At 41.3% G+C, this 15,592-nt stretch overlaps 1 protein-coding gene across 2 annotated transcripts in view; it reads left to right on the top strand.

Annotated features, from left to right (window-relative positions):
- Window positions 1–10,876: 10,876 nt before the first annotated feature.
- The window catches only part of pld1b (phospholipase D1b), a 62,674-nt gene continuing 57,958 nt past the window's right edge, over window positions 10,877–15,592 (top strand). For both annotated transcript variants that reach the window (XM_080418170.1, XM_080418168.1), the window contains exon 1: window positions 10,877–10,982. The gene's annotated coding sequence lies outside the window, so the exon portion shown is untranslated. The remainder of the gene's footprint in view (window positions 10,983–15,592) is intronic.

Genomic DNA, 15,592 nt, shown 5'->3' with positions numbered 1-15,592 from the left:
AATATAGGCATTCTGTAGATTTCTCCATGTCAGTGGACTTTTGTGGTTGATGATAATACAATTCACTCAGCTGAACAATGAGCTAGTCAGGACCCATTGTTTGTTACCTCAAGTTTAGGATGCTTATAGTCATACGACACATGAACTCGTGCTTTTGCACCTACACTCACTCATGCATGCATGCAAGCAGGCACAAATGCTCATCTCTCTCTCTCTGCATGCACACACATATGCAGGTGTATACACACAAATGCATGCAAGTAAGCATGCACAAATAGACGTACATGTATGCTGTATGTGCATTTCTACACAGAAATGCATGCAAGCCGGCACAATTGTAAAGTCCCAGATTTCTATTTATCTCTATCTATCTCTCTCACTCACTCACTCACTCACTCACTCACTCACTCACTCCTCGCTGTCTTCACAAATGCAAATTAAATTAGGGAGATAGCCACTGAAGACTGCCATCTTGCTGGAGAAATGTTGTTGAACCAGAAAAATTACCTTTCTCTTACTCTCCACACTACAATAAGTGCTGAGGAATGCCAGGCTTCTGTGGAATGTACTGCACTGCATACAAGAGATGGAGTAGTAGTCTGGCGCCATTCACTTCCTACTGTAATTTGAGTTTGCTTTGACTCCGATGCAGCAAATCTGTGAGACAGGAGAAAAGGCCCTGGTGGGATCTATACTGTATAGATATACAGCAGCTATAGGAACAATTATAGTTACATTTTAGGCATTTAGCAGACTCTAATCTAGAGTAACAAAGTGCAAGGTTGAACTATTCTCAATAATTAACAACTGGTTAAGTGATTGGAAATCAGAAAACAATTAGGAACACAAGTAGAACATCATTCAGCATATCAATGCCAGCAACCTAGGTGCGAGCGCTACTGTATGTTATTGCTGGAGAATGGGGGAGAATCAGGACTGGATAGACTGTTCTGTTTGTTTCTTCTCAGGGAAATTTAACTAGTACCAGCTGAGCTATTAGGTTATTGAAAACGTATTTTGCACTCTCCAGCACTTTGATCAGTAGTACCTACCAGTGTCTCCCCACCGGTAGTTTTTCCAGATATACCTGAGGTCCCTTCATAGCCTCAATCAACATATCGTGAAGTGGATTTACAGACCTACGATTTGGATATCTGCCCTGATAATGTAATTGCTGAGGATAAGGATAATTCCTTTTAACAGGTCGTTCATGAAAGTCCTTGCGGTCTTGTTTCCAATGAGAACCTGTGAGCAATTAGGGGTTAAGAGTCTTGCTCAGGGACAAATTTCATTTCATCGACACATATGCTGGCCTGGCCTGGAATCGAACCTGGGGCAACCTGGGCCTCTGGCTCCCTAGGCGGGCTCACTAACCACTCAGCTATGGCCGCCCCTATGAAGTACTCGTCTTTCATAGACATCTGTTGATTCTTAAGTGTTGCTGTAGTAGTGTATTGTTTTGTTTGTTTCTCCTCTCCTTTGTGTGTTGTTCTTGTTTGTATGTCCTTCAACCTCTTAAATTGCTCCTTTGGTGCCAAGATTGCTGGGGCCGAGGTATAGAGAGATTGTTGTCATTTTGAGTAATTGGCTGGCATTTACTGCTACTCTATTTAAGCCACATCTGTTATTCTTCTTGCTCTCTCTCCTGCACACCACCAGAGTTTGCAACTCTCGACCCACACACACACAAAACACCTTTTTACTCATCCCTAACTACATGACCTCGTCACTCATCATGTGTCTGTGAGATGCAAAATATCTTCGCTTCAGCCTACTATAGCAACTATGCAAACATGCTCATGAACAGACACATTCAGGACAGTTATAAACGATATTATGCAAAATTGAAAACACTCGGTCCTAACAATTTTCGTATGTGTGTGTCTCTCTACTTTCTGGCTTATAACACTGACTGGGACTGAGGCTGTTTAAAACGCATATGACTGTGTTAATCAAAACACTGTTAATCATATTATATCCCAAATGGACCTTGAATCAATTCCTTGTTTCACTTATAATTCATTACAACATGTCAACCATAAAGCCGCATTTCATGCCATGAAGTCAATGTGTGCCTGCCATATTTTCAAAAAGTCCTGACTCTCTTGTAGTAAATCTTGTGTAGCGAAATGTAGCTGTAGATTTCATTTAACCAGTGCAACACTATGTAGGAGAGTTAAGATGATTCAGTGAATTGCAATGCCCTTCTTTTTGGCAAATGAGGCAAAGTAATCATATTTCTACTGGAACTGAAAAGAAACAAGAGAACGATTTTGGGATATGAATAACTAAACCACATAGGAATTGCTGATTACAGATTAAAGATGATTTTTGTGTCTGTGTTTGTGTCTCATGTAGGAGTACAATATTATTGTTGGAACACTTTTGGCAAAAGTAAGACCAGTCATATTTGCTTACAACCATTATTACATCCCAATTGCTTCTTGTAACATCTGTATTTGTTGACAGTCTTTCTAACAGGGTTTTATTTGCGATTCTCTCGTTGTTCTTGGATGGTTTGAGTTCCATAAGTGACCTTTGACTTCCCTGAATCATTACAGGGATGGAATATGGAAACCCCTAAATAAGTGAGTGGAAGGTGAACCATATTTTTTTTGTAGCTGATTAAAAGAAGTGAATATGTTATTATTAAATAAATTGGTTACATCTCTCATACCCTTGCCAAACCATGGCTGAAATACCTAAAACGAAGGGAAAGGTTCACTGTAGACCAAACAGGCAAGGGAGCTCTTATTTGTAAACGTTAACAATAAGTACGAGGATTTATATGTGCTATGTACGTGATGTGCATGTGTTAGAAAGCCAAAGAGGGAAAGAGAGAGTTTCTCTGCGCAAAGATAATAGCAGCCATTTATCAAACAGGACTGTGGATTTCTCCCTGCAGGGTGACTGTGTTGTCTGTCTGTCTCAAGTATTGCTACTGCCAACATAATACACAGCAGGGGACTGATATCGACTCCTCTCCTCTCTCTGTGTCTGTACCGCAGAGCTATTAACTGCTGCCCCTGGCTACTTAACACCAGTGTGGTACTGGTACTGATGCTGCTCTCTTTCTCTCTCTCCCTCTCTCCCTCTGTCTCACCATCTCACTCTACCCCCCCCCCCCCTCTCTCTCTCTCTCTCTCTCTCTCTCTCACACACACACAAGCTCAATGTTCAAGCCTCTGACTGATGACTGAAAGCTTAATAATCTCCCCTGGCCAAGGGGGGGGATTCCCTCTAGTGGTTAAGATGGTTGGCTTTAGTGTCTCTTCTGGCCAGGTTCGAATCTTGGTTGTGACAAATGTACACACATAAGCACAACCATACAAATGCAGGCACACAATGAACACATGCTCACAAAAGCGTAAACACACAACTGCACGTGTGCACTGTGCACGCACGCACGCACACACTCCTCTATAAACCTCTAGTCTCTCTCTCTCTCTCTCTTCTCTGGCATATTATCATCCACCCTCTTGACACACTGATTATTGTGCTTTCTCAGTTCTTGCCTGCAGCCATCAACTTAGCAGGCTGAGCATGCGGAGGAGGGAGACAGAATGACTGTGTGTGTGTGTGTGTGTGTGTACTAGTATGTGCTCGTGCGTGTGTGGGAGGGTGCATACTTAGGCTTACTTGCACAGCACAGCACAGCACACAGCCATATGAGAATTATTTTAATATTAGTACATTTGTTTTTTATTTCACACTTGCTTTAGCAATGTAAATGTAGGCATATGTATCCCAGTGGTGGAAAAAGTACTCACATTTTTTACTTAAGTAAAAGTATCAATACTGCAATGTTGAAATACTCTATAATATAATAATAATAACTATAATAATAAGTAAAAGTCCAGAATAAAAAAATTACTTAAAAGTACAAAAGTATTGGTTTCAAAATGTACATAAAGTACCAAAAGTAGAATGTACTTATTATGCAGAATGTCCCGTTTCACAAGGCCGAAAACCCACCTCTTCAGGAAACACTACCCTTCCTCTTTGCCTGGCCTACTTGTTGTTAACTAGTTGTACAAACTCTTGTTTTATTGTTGTATTGTTTTATTGGATCTTGTTTAGTCGATACACTTATTTGTTTTAGCGCTTGCTCATTTGATTTTGCTATTTTGTCTCATCTGTTTAAGGAAGTAGGTAGCTGATATATTGCACTTTTACCTTAGCGCTAGGTATACTCTTGGTTGCTTGTTTGTGCAGAAAATGCACGGATATTTCACTTTCAAAAAAACTTTTGGTCATTTTATTGTCTACTCAGGCCTTTGTGAGCCCCCCAGACAGTTTTTAAGATGCTTTATTAAATATTTAGATATTTGATATTCATTTTATCAGACACGTCCCCTTCCTATACAAACCCATTGTAACTTCAAACTCCATTTTAACCATGTTAAAATGGAGAAAAACACCCGTCCTTGGTTCTGGTGACTCATACCGCCACCCTAATAAGCGAGGGGGCTGTGTTTTTTCAATTACTTTTTTCATTTATTTTTTATATATTTTTTGGAAAATGAAAAAAATTAAATACAATAAAAGAATTAAATAAAATAAATGAAGAAAAAAAAAATCGGAAAAACACGGCCCCCTCACGCATTAGGAGGGCAGGGTGAGTCACCAGAACCAAGGACTGGTGTTTTTGATTAATCTAACATGGTTAAAATGGAGTTTGAAGTTACAATGGGTTTGTATAGGAAGGGGGCGTGTCTGATAAAAATGAATATCAAATATCTAAATACTGTATCGAGCAACTTAAAAACTGTCTGGGGGGCTCACAAAGGCTTGAGTAGATGATAAAATCACCAAAAGTTTTTTTGAAAGTGAAATATCCCTTTAAGACTTCTGGTGATTAGTACTTTCGTTCCCTACCTATGTTGAATGCACTTATTGTAAGTCGCTTTGGATAAAAGCGTCTGCTAAATGACTGTAATGTAAATGTAATGTAATGTATCATATGTATAAAATGTATTACAATCTTTTGAAAATAGCAGATCTGTCTGTGTCGTTGGTTCTGTTCTCTCCACCGCAGAGCTGCTATTAACTGCTGCCCCTGACTACTTAACACCAGTGTGGTACTGATGCTTTCACTCTCCTTCTTTCTTCTTTCTTTCTTTCTGTCTCTCTCCCTCTGTCTCCCCATCTCAATTGTGACACAGCACCGCATTGTGAGCTTGTAGATTGGCTGTTTTCAAATAGCCAAAGTTTAAATAGGGCTGAAGTGGTTGATGTCTGTTTTGTAATAATAATCAAAATCTACAAAGTAACTAAAGTCTTCAAATAATTGTAGTGGAGTAAAAGTATTTCCCTATTTGTGAAGTAGAAGTAAAAGGACAGACAATTGTAAATACTCCAGTAAAGTAAAAAATACCACAAACTTTTACTTAAGTACAGTACTTGAGTAAATGCATCTTACTTACTTGCCCATGACAATGAAGCATACTTATAAACATTAGATTGAATGGGGGATGTATAGCCTGTAAGGGTACTTTTTGCCTTGAAGTTATGTTTACCACCGATGGCTGACTCACTGCTGACCTGAATGCCCCCAACTCATTTCGGTCAGTCAAATTAGTTCTAAAAATCCCGCATCAAATAAAAATATAAATCTTAGTTTGCTGGTGGAAGAAATTGTGACTGAGCATACATTTTTATTTTCACACGTGGCTAAATAATTTCTGTAGTTGTAGGCTCGTTGAGTCTACACTAGGCTACAACCAATATTATGTGCTGTCCAAAAACATAGGATAGCCTGTCTTGTGTGTGGTGGGGTATCAAAGGCCTACATGTATTTTATCGATTTTGACTTTTTACCAGGTTGTCAAACCTGGTCTAACAAGAGGCAGACCTATGACTCATCATTCGCCAGATTTGCATTCAACAGATTCATTTGCATTCGACAGATTTGCGTCATTGGCTGTCCTTTAAGCCAATGGGGATATTTCCCCATTTTCCCATACTCTGAACGGGGCGCCCTCGTCCTCCCAAGCTATGGGACTAGACACGCCTCTCGCCTCTTTGCCTCAACACTCCTCTCGCCTCTATGCCTACTACACACGGCACGCCTGCTGCTCTGTGACACAGAGTAATGTTTAGGACAAAATATAAGAAAAGTACTTGAGTTAATGTACTTACTTACTTTACGCGAACGGCGTTCCCCTATTTCGCCGACTGTGTTGTTGACGGACAACGGATGCACGCTTATACAGTACTTGAGTAAATGTACTTAGTTACTTTACAGCAGGCGCGCGGGAAGTCCTTAATACCTAGGGGGGCTGTGCGTCGGGGGGGACTCCTCGCGCGGTGCGCGCGATTTTTTTGCGATTTTTGGGGGGTTTTCTGTGTTTTTCCCCACACAAAAAGGCAGAAAGACAGTGTAAACACCAGGTTGAAGTTCATCCATGACCGTAACAGACTGCTATGATCCATAAAATCTATATATATTATAAAAAATTAAATAAAATAAAACATTTTTTTTTTTTTTTTTTTTTCTTCCCATCACCAGGGGGGCTGCTCCCATCACCAGGGGGGCTGCAGCCCTCATAGCCCCCCCCTTCCCGCGCCACTGCTTTACAGTGTAAAGTGCATTGCCTTGCTGTGCCTCGAAGCGGCTGAGAACGCTCCCCCCTCCCCCTCGCTGCAGCGAGCCTTAGGGCCATTAGTGGTCTCAGCTGTGAGAACAAAAGACCTGATTGAATGGAATGTTAAGGAGTCAACTTGCGCTACTCTATGAAGGCACATGTTCCTCACGCAGGAATAACATGGAGTTTGGAGAGGCAACGATTCTTGCAGCTTAAAAGTTAGATTATTTTCCCTTACCAAGCTTTTCCCCCCTTCAAATAAGAGCATGGTAAAAATTGTGTAATCCACTCAGTTGTTCACATAGAGACGAAACTTAATTCACAGTGCAATCTCTCTCTCTCTCTCTCTCACACACTCACACACACAGGGGCGGCCTTTCCTATGTTTCACCCGTTTCAATTGAAACGGGCCCCGAACCTCAGGGGGCCCCCGAATTTTCTTGGAAAAAAAAAAAGTTTAGATTTTTTTTTTTTTTTTTTCAAAATAAAATTTTAGATTTTTTTCGCAAACAAAATCCGCAAATTCCGCAAACAAAATTGGGGTGACCGTGTTTTGGGGCGATTTTATTTATTTTTAATTCTTTTTTTTTTTTTTTTTTTTTTTTTGGGGGGTGGGGGGGTGCATAGGGGGCCACATATTAGCTCTTGAAACGGGCCCCCAGATCACTAAGGCTGCCCCTGACACACACACACACACACACACACACACACACACACACTATACCGGTGAACATCAACATTTCAGGACGGTCATTTTAAAAACATCCTGGGTCACTTCCCCACCTTGCTGTCTGTAAATGTCGCTAATGGAACAAGCGCAAGATGCACATGTACAGGGAAAAAATGGGCTGTGAAAGGGAGAGTGCGTTCTGATTGGTCTAAACCCAGAGCAGCTGTTCCTGGAATGGCAGATCTACAACTGCACATTGCCTCACGGATGGACGGGTTGTGAGCTTGTAGATCTGCTATTTTCGGTACAACACCGTTCTACTACGGAGCATAGCATAACAAGCATTGCTGTCACTCTGCGTTGCTGCTGCTGCTCTGCTCTGGTTGAAAAGAAACGTGGCGAACTTATTAATTCAGTTCATTTAACTTGGAATAAGTCAGATAGGATACGCTTGACCAATCATTTCCTATGTTCAACAACAACACACCACAGTATATGTCCATCCTTTGGTCCGGTCGTTACAAGGCTAAGATGCCGTATCAGTGAAAGTAACTAAGTACATTTACTCAAGTACTGTACTTAAGTACAATTCTGAGGTATTTCTTACTTTACAGGAGTATTTCCTATTATAAATAATTTTACTTCTACTCCACTACATCTCAAATAGGCTATTGTACTTTTCACTCCAGTACAATTTTTTTTAAACTTAAGTTACTAGTGACTTTTGTACATCTTGATTATTACAAAACATACATTAACCACTTCAGACCTTTGCGGCCACAACGGCTCACATGCATTGTGAGCTTGTAGAGTAGATCTGCTATTTTCGTGCTCTAACAGCAGGCTATGAATACAAGATCAACTTCACTCCATAGCGAGTAGTGAAACTCGCCAGTTGCGACCCGTTTTGATATTAATGCCACACATTTGCACCTTTGTTGGATAAGCATAAGATAGAGTTGAATAAAGAAACATGACATCACCGCAAGAGCTACTAGTGTCTACCAAACTGTGGATATACTCGGCAATTGGAGGGACCGACTACTGCTACTGTACCCTGGACGTCGAGTCACTCACGACATGTCTCCAATCTAACTTGTAAAACAAACTACATTAATGCACTCACCAATAGTAAATACATTATTTATACATTGTAGTTGTCACCATTGAGCCGAGAGACATGTTTTTTTTTGCTTAAACAAAAAAACGTTCTGGCTTGCGTGCTGCAGCTGCTGCTGTTTCAGCGCCCCACCTACATTTGAGTGACGGCACAACCTCACATACTGTATGAAATGATTTTACGATCAACCATGAATGGATTAGGAGAACTACCAACACCAGAGCTCACAGCTGCTTGTCTGCTGTAGAGAAGCCCCTGCTAAAAAAATACAAAAAAAATATCACAAATAAATAAATAAAACATAATATTAAAAATAATATCACAATAATCGACGTTGGTGTACAACGTCGAATAGTGGCTTTGATATTCGAATATTCCACTATTCTGTGAATGCCCTAATATATATATATATATATATATGAAAATAGCCGATCTACAAGCTCACAAAGCGTCGCAAATGCAACACTTTGCGAGCATGTACATCTGCTATTTTCAAATAGCCAATGTACTAGTCTGTGCTACTGCTCATGTAGCCTGAGGCTACGAGCTCAATCCATGGTCTTGAAGGGCGGACCCAAACACAGCCGCCTGGATTTGTGCGTGGCTTCCTATTGCTTCACCAATCTATGTCCCTGCCTCCCCTCCCCTCCCCCCCTCGGCCTGTGCACGGAGCACGCTGACGTCACCAAATTTAGAGCGACGCCCCTCTGCACTCTGATTGGTTAGGAGATAACAAGGTCCAAGACCATAGTTCCTGCATCGCTCCCCCAGGCTTTTTTTCTTTTGTAACAAAAAAAAAAGCCTGGGTTTCCGAGGCTACTGCTCATGTAGCCTAGTCGCTTCTTTTGGGCTTGTTTTCATAGAACTGACTGCTTATTTCTCTCATGCAAGAGAGCCTAGTCAGCCTACGTGAAACATCACACTTTCGCAGATTCCCCTGTATTGCACGTTTAGATGGAGAAGTGAGGCTGCGCGTTTTCAAAGATTTTTACCCTGAAAGGTGGTTTCACTTAGGATTAGGGTTGCACTTAACTTTCATAGCCTAAGCATAAGACTATTTTTGTTGTTGATACAAATGTGAAACACTGTACTTTTACTTCTACTCAACTACATCTCAGAGGCAAATATTGTACTTTTACTCCACTACAATTATTTGCACACTTTAGTTACTTGTAACTTTGTAGATATACATTACATTACAAAACATACATTTACCACTTTAGCCCTATTTCATACCTACAAGCAAACGTGTTGTGAGCTTGTAGATCTGCTATTTTCACACATTTTAGTACTTTCACTTTTGGTACTTACGTACATTTTGATACCAATACTTTTGTACTTTTACTCAAGTACATTTTGAATTCCGGACATTTACTTGTAGCAGAGTACTTCTACATTGCAGTATTTATACTTTTACTTAAATAAAACATTTAAGTACTTTACAACCAGACAGACACCAGTGTGTACACACACACACACACACACACACACACACACACACACACACACACACACACACACACACACACACACACACACACACACACACACACACACACACACTTTATATTGATAGCCAACCAATGAACCTCTCTGTGGAGTTATTTTGGTTGCATTGGAATGGCTGAGATTTGATTTTAAAGACCACTTTTACATTTTGTGCTGCAGATTGGGGCAAAAAAAGCCTGCCGCAACCTGGTATATTATGACTTTGTCATTTCTTGTTTATATCTACGCTAGTCGTGGCCTGCACCCCACAGAATGCCCTGAATTTTCACCAGTAAAACCCGTATTTCTCCGAACATGTACAAATGCAAAATATAAGGTGCTTACCCGGTTAAGAAAAATGTTAACTCGGCCTTCGGAATCTTTGTGCACTTTATTAGTCCGTATTCTTTAGTAAAAAAGTGTTTTAATCCCGTTTGTGGCCGAACTTCATTTCTCCCCCCTCGTTTACTTCCTGTTTACATTGAGTGTAATTCCGGCTTTCACCGGATGCGTCCATCACTACCACCCATTGAGGAGTACAGGGAACTTCCGACAGAATCCGACACAGACGGGATTGAAACATTCTTTATTGAAAAATACGGACTAATACATTGCACAAAGACTCCGAAGCGCGAGTTAACATTTGAGGCAACCGGTTAAACACCGTAAATATATGTTTTGTACATAAACGGAGAAGTACGGGTTTTACTGGTGAAAGTGCAGGACGCACTGGGGAGTGCTAGCCAAGACTTTCGTAGATATAAAAAATCGTCAAAATCGATAAAATACACCTATGATAGTCTTAATCCAAGGCTAACTACAACCAATCTTACACGTGCTGTCCAAAAACATAGGATAGCCTGTCTCATGTGTCGCGTGTCGGAGGAATTTCATCACAGAATAGATCCTTATGTCTTATATGAATGTGTGTCATGGTAAAAAATGTACCCTGTGCCTTACAGTGAGTTCGGTTCGGTTGCCACATCTCATCCTGAGCAGTGAGCAGTGAGTGTGACACACTGAACACACACGCACAGAAGCACATACACTGATCATCAATACGGGGGGACAGGAGGACAGCGCTGGGCTGCCTTGGAATTTCATTTCATACGAGGAGGTACGTAATACGTATGCGTTTTGACATCCATACATACATCGCAGTGTGTTATTTACATATGTGTGCAAGCAGTTGCGTGGGGTAAAGTTTAATTCAGGCTCAGGCTGCTCTGCTCGGAGCGCTCGGATCATCACTGTTGTGGTTAATGAATTAGTTTATATACGTTTGGTTAGTGATGGGATTTGCAGAAGGAATCCCCCCATGGCCGCAGTGGTACGTGGTGCAGTAGGTGTTGTGGTGGTCTGTTGGGGGTTCCTGCATCGTTCACAATAATCACCATGTCCGCATTGTTGCAACCCAAGGATGGTAGATTGGGTGAGGTTAGTTAGTGGGTCTAGTCCAGGGGTCTGCAACCTTTTTGACATGAAGTGCCATGTTTTTATTTATGTTCTTGATAGTCACTAGTCAGCGTGCTATACACAACATTAAGTTTAATTATGACACTACATCAAAATACAATATTTCCAACAGATTCTGATTGACCATAAATATGACAATTTTTTTTTTCTCCTTTTGGAAATATTTTCAGGAAAATGATCATTAGACTCATTAAACAATAACCCATCTATATCTCCCTGACTCCCTCCTCAGTCAGAGTTTGAATGTAGAATTGTGTGCAGGGTGTAATTTGTATTTGTATGAGAGAATTTAATTGATTTTTTTTTTAAATCAAAAAACAAATGTGATGATTACCCTCCCCTGTGCCAATGTTGCCACCCGTGCCTAAGGTTGCCTACCCCTGGTTTAGTTTTGATTGATTGATTGAATACTTTATTTAGAAAGACATGGTAACAGTATATGGAAGTGCAATTCACAATACAAGGTCCTCTAAACTGGATCGCTCATAAAAGCACTTGGCTTATTTAAGATAAAATAAAAAGTCAGACAGAAAAGCTGTGTATACATGTTGTGACATGTGTGGAATAATGCTGTGAATATATTGGGCTATAATATACTGTAATAATGTGTGGCCTATGTCCTTTAGTAGTTTATAAAGAAGAACCTTTGAATGGAACTGAAAAGCAATACAGTGAGTGTAGGGCTTTTATTGGGCACTTTGTTGTGCAAGATACACGTCATGACAGAGCTGTTCCCTTGCCCAGGGCTCAAATGTTAATATTGTCATCGTCATATAGATGGAAACAGGGTGTGTGTGTGTGTGTGTGTGAGTGTGAGTGTGTGAGACTTGGAGTCAATCATCCACACTTTTGCTTTTACTTCTGACCGCCATGGGAGTCTTCTCAGATCACTCTAAAGCTAAGCAAAACCACTTCCTCCACTAAGGAAGTGGTTTCCGAGGCTACTAAGGAAGTGGTTAAGCACTTGTATAGTTGCTATGGCCGATTTTATTTCAAAAGCCTTTCAAATGAATTACTGACTAACTGAGTGTTATTTTGTTAGGCCACCGTGAATTGTGGACCAATATCTGTGGAGTAACAACACAGCTGGCTTGGTATGCTGGAGAATAAAGCAGAAGTTTTGTGGACAATATAGTGAAGTCTGCTGTCATGGAAGAGAGAGACACACACACACGCGCACGCACGCACGCACGCGTGTGGTGGTGATAGTTGTGTGTATGGAGAAGTGTGTTGTGTTGTCATGGAGTCACATGTTCCTCAGGCCCCAATACGGCAGAATTTTGGCTGAAGTAAATTGTAGAATTGCAGGATATCCAGACCTGAGGTCCTGAGCCTACTGTATATGTGGTAATTCTGACATAATGACCAGGGTTGCATTGCTCATGGGACGGCCTTGCACGCCATGCAGGAACCTGTTTGACCAGGAGCACGCGCAGGCACACGCATAGATTTAAAACAACTTTAAATTAACACCTCAACAACGTTTACAAAGGCTCCCGACTCACACCAGGTGGATTAACATAGGAATGAGCCTAGATGCATATCAATTGTCAATTGTGTGACCTGTAGTGTAGGTGTTAAGCGACGTGCGCGTCACGTCATTAAAATAGAGTGCAACCATGTTCCAATTCAGCAATGCAACACTGATAATGACCTCTTTAGTCATCCTTGTTTACAGTATGTAAAACGATAGACTCTTGGAATGGTATACCAATACTTCAATTCAACAACTTTGTGTGTGTGAGAGAGAGAAGGGTGTGTCGACTCGTGCTTACTGAGGGTGCATTCAAGTGTGTGTGGCAGCATTTGTTATGGAGGACCTGCTTTTCCTCTGTGTGTGTGTGTGTGTGTGTGTGTGTGTGTGTGTGTGTGTGTGTGTGTGTGTGTGTGTGTGTGTGTGTGTGTGTGTGTGTGTGTGTGTGTGTGTGTGTGTGTGTGTGTGTGTGTGTGTGTGTGTGTGTGTGTGTGTGTGTGTGTGTGTGTGTTTTCTTTAATGGTTCAATTAGGGAAAAGTCTGCTCTCTTACTTCCTGCTGAATTACTAATAGCTCTAGTATTGTTGTCCTATGCAGGTAGGGCATGTGTGTGTGTTTTAGTGGCAGACGAAGCATGGGAGTGCTTAATTGACTTTGTGGGTGTGTACTCGTACTGTATGTTTAGACACACAGCCGTGCACACACACTGTTCCCTAGGCAGTCCAAGTGCAGAGGGCCAGGAAAGTTTTCTGTTGGTTTCTGGTACTATCTGCTGACTCTTTTTCCCATTTTCTGTTTGCTACCCTTATCTCCTTTTTATTTTATCTGTCCTGTTTCATTACTGCTGTACTGCCATTGACTACTAGGATCAATAAAGGTCTATCTATCTACACTCAGCACACACACACACACACACACACACAGAAAAAGCACACCAAGTGCTATGCACAGATACTGTAGGTACATACGAGTTCAAGGGGCAATAGGTGTGGGGGGTGACACCCTGACAAGTGACAGTTCTAACCTTTAGCCAATACTATCAGTATTGTACTGTGAATGTAGTGAAACATGGACTGACACATACCCTCATACCCACTGACACACACCCCACACACACACACACACACACACACACACACACACCTCTCCTCTGCACAAATACACTACTGCTCGCTCTGAAACGTTACACTCTGACTGACACACACACACACACACCTCTCCTCTACGCAAATACACTACTGCTCGCTCTGAAACGTTACACTCTGACTGACACACACACACACACACACACACACACACATACTGCACACACACAGTCTGTTGTGGACGTTAGAGGGGTGTAATTGTCTATACTGGGTGTGGAACGTTGTTGTGGTGAATCATAAGATGGTCAGGAGTCAGTCGTTTAGACAGACACTAGTCAGCTGAGGGGACAATGCTTCCTGGCTGAGGTTAAAACCCTCTAAACGTCTGTACTTGGTCTGCTCTTTTTGTCTCTCTTTACACACCAAATGTCTTTGCCAACACGTTGTGAGCTTGTAGATCGGCTATTTTTGGCCAAAGTTCCCCCGAGAATAGGGATGCTGGTCTTCTTCTTTCGTGGAACGTCAGAGGTCCAACTCGATGTCGTGTAGCCATGCCCGCATCTCTGGTCCTAGGTCGAAGAGGCCGGCTTCCGAGGGTGGTCTATATAAGGGGCAGATGGTGATTAGGGATGCTGGTATTCAGGTGGTTAGGGGTTATGGTTTGTCAGGGTTAACGTTAGGGATGTTGTGGTGAGGGTTAGGGATTGGGGAATTAATGCACATCCTCGAGACACAAACATGAGTAAAGCAAACCTGCACACACAGGCAACATGGACAAACTTGTACAAGAAAGAGGAAGTATATGGTATATTTTGGTCACATGTGTTGAGACTGAGTGAGCAGGTTGTTGTGGAGATGAAGTCATTGTCATTTGACAATCCGATTAAATGAAAGTGAAAGACATCAGCATTGCATGTCATCATCTTCAATCAGGTAACTACAGTCAAAGCACTATTAATTTCATATCCATTAAGCAGCAAATTAAACAATCCTCAGTCTACCACTAGGTGGCAGTATTACCCTGGTCACTGATCATTAGTTTGACCCCCACTGACCATGTGGCCATCCACAAAGATTCAACTTACCTTTATTATTACATATTCTGTACAAGTACATTAGAGTAATAAATGATAGTAAAAATATATACAACAACAGTACTTCTTCTAGCAGCAGTGAATGTAAAGACATTTTTGGGTGAACTATCCCTTTAAGGTGATTGAATATGCCGTGTGCATGTTCTTACTCGTAGGTTAAAAAACATTCTGGCTGCCAGAATCTGTACTCAGTATAAAGTAAATTTCTGTTGATATATTTGTTGACGATGATTATCCTCTTTCTTTTTCTCCATGAGATCAAGACCCAGTAAAGCTCTGATTTACCTTAACCCAGCCCTCAGTCAAGAACTAAGTACTACTTAGCCACTTAGACCCTGTTCTTAGTTGACCGAATTCTCTGGGCTCTGTACTATAGGCCGAAAATAGCCGATCCACAAACTTGTTTGTGGATCGCCTAATGTGAGCCCCAGAATAGACATGCTAGGGTAATAAGCTAGTTTGGTCATGGGAGAAAAATGTTATGCAGAAACCCATTTCTGTGTTGAAAGACAAGAAGTTTCATTTCACAATGAGAGAAATTTTTTTTTTTCAACATTTAAAGTTTCAACACAATAACTGACATCTGCTCCGACAGGAT

Source organism: Gymnoscopelus braueri (genome assembly GCF_963280865.1).
Source record: "Gymnoscopelus braueri genome assembly, chromosome: 21".
NCBI lineage: Eukaryota > Metazoa > Chordata > Actinopteri > Myctophiformes > Myctophidae > Gymnoscopelus > Gymnoscopelus braueri.
The sequence above is the reverse complement of the archived record's forward strand: the minus strand, read 5'-3'. Positions and strand labels throughout refer to the sequence as shown.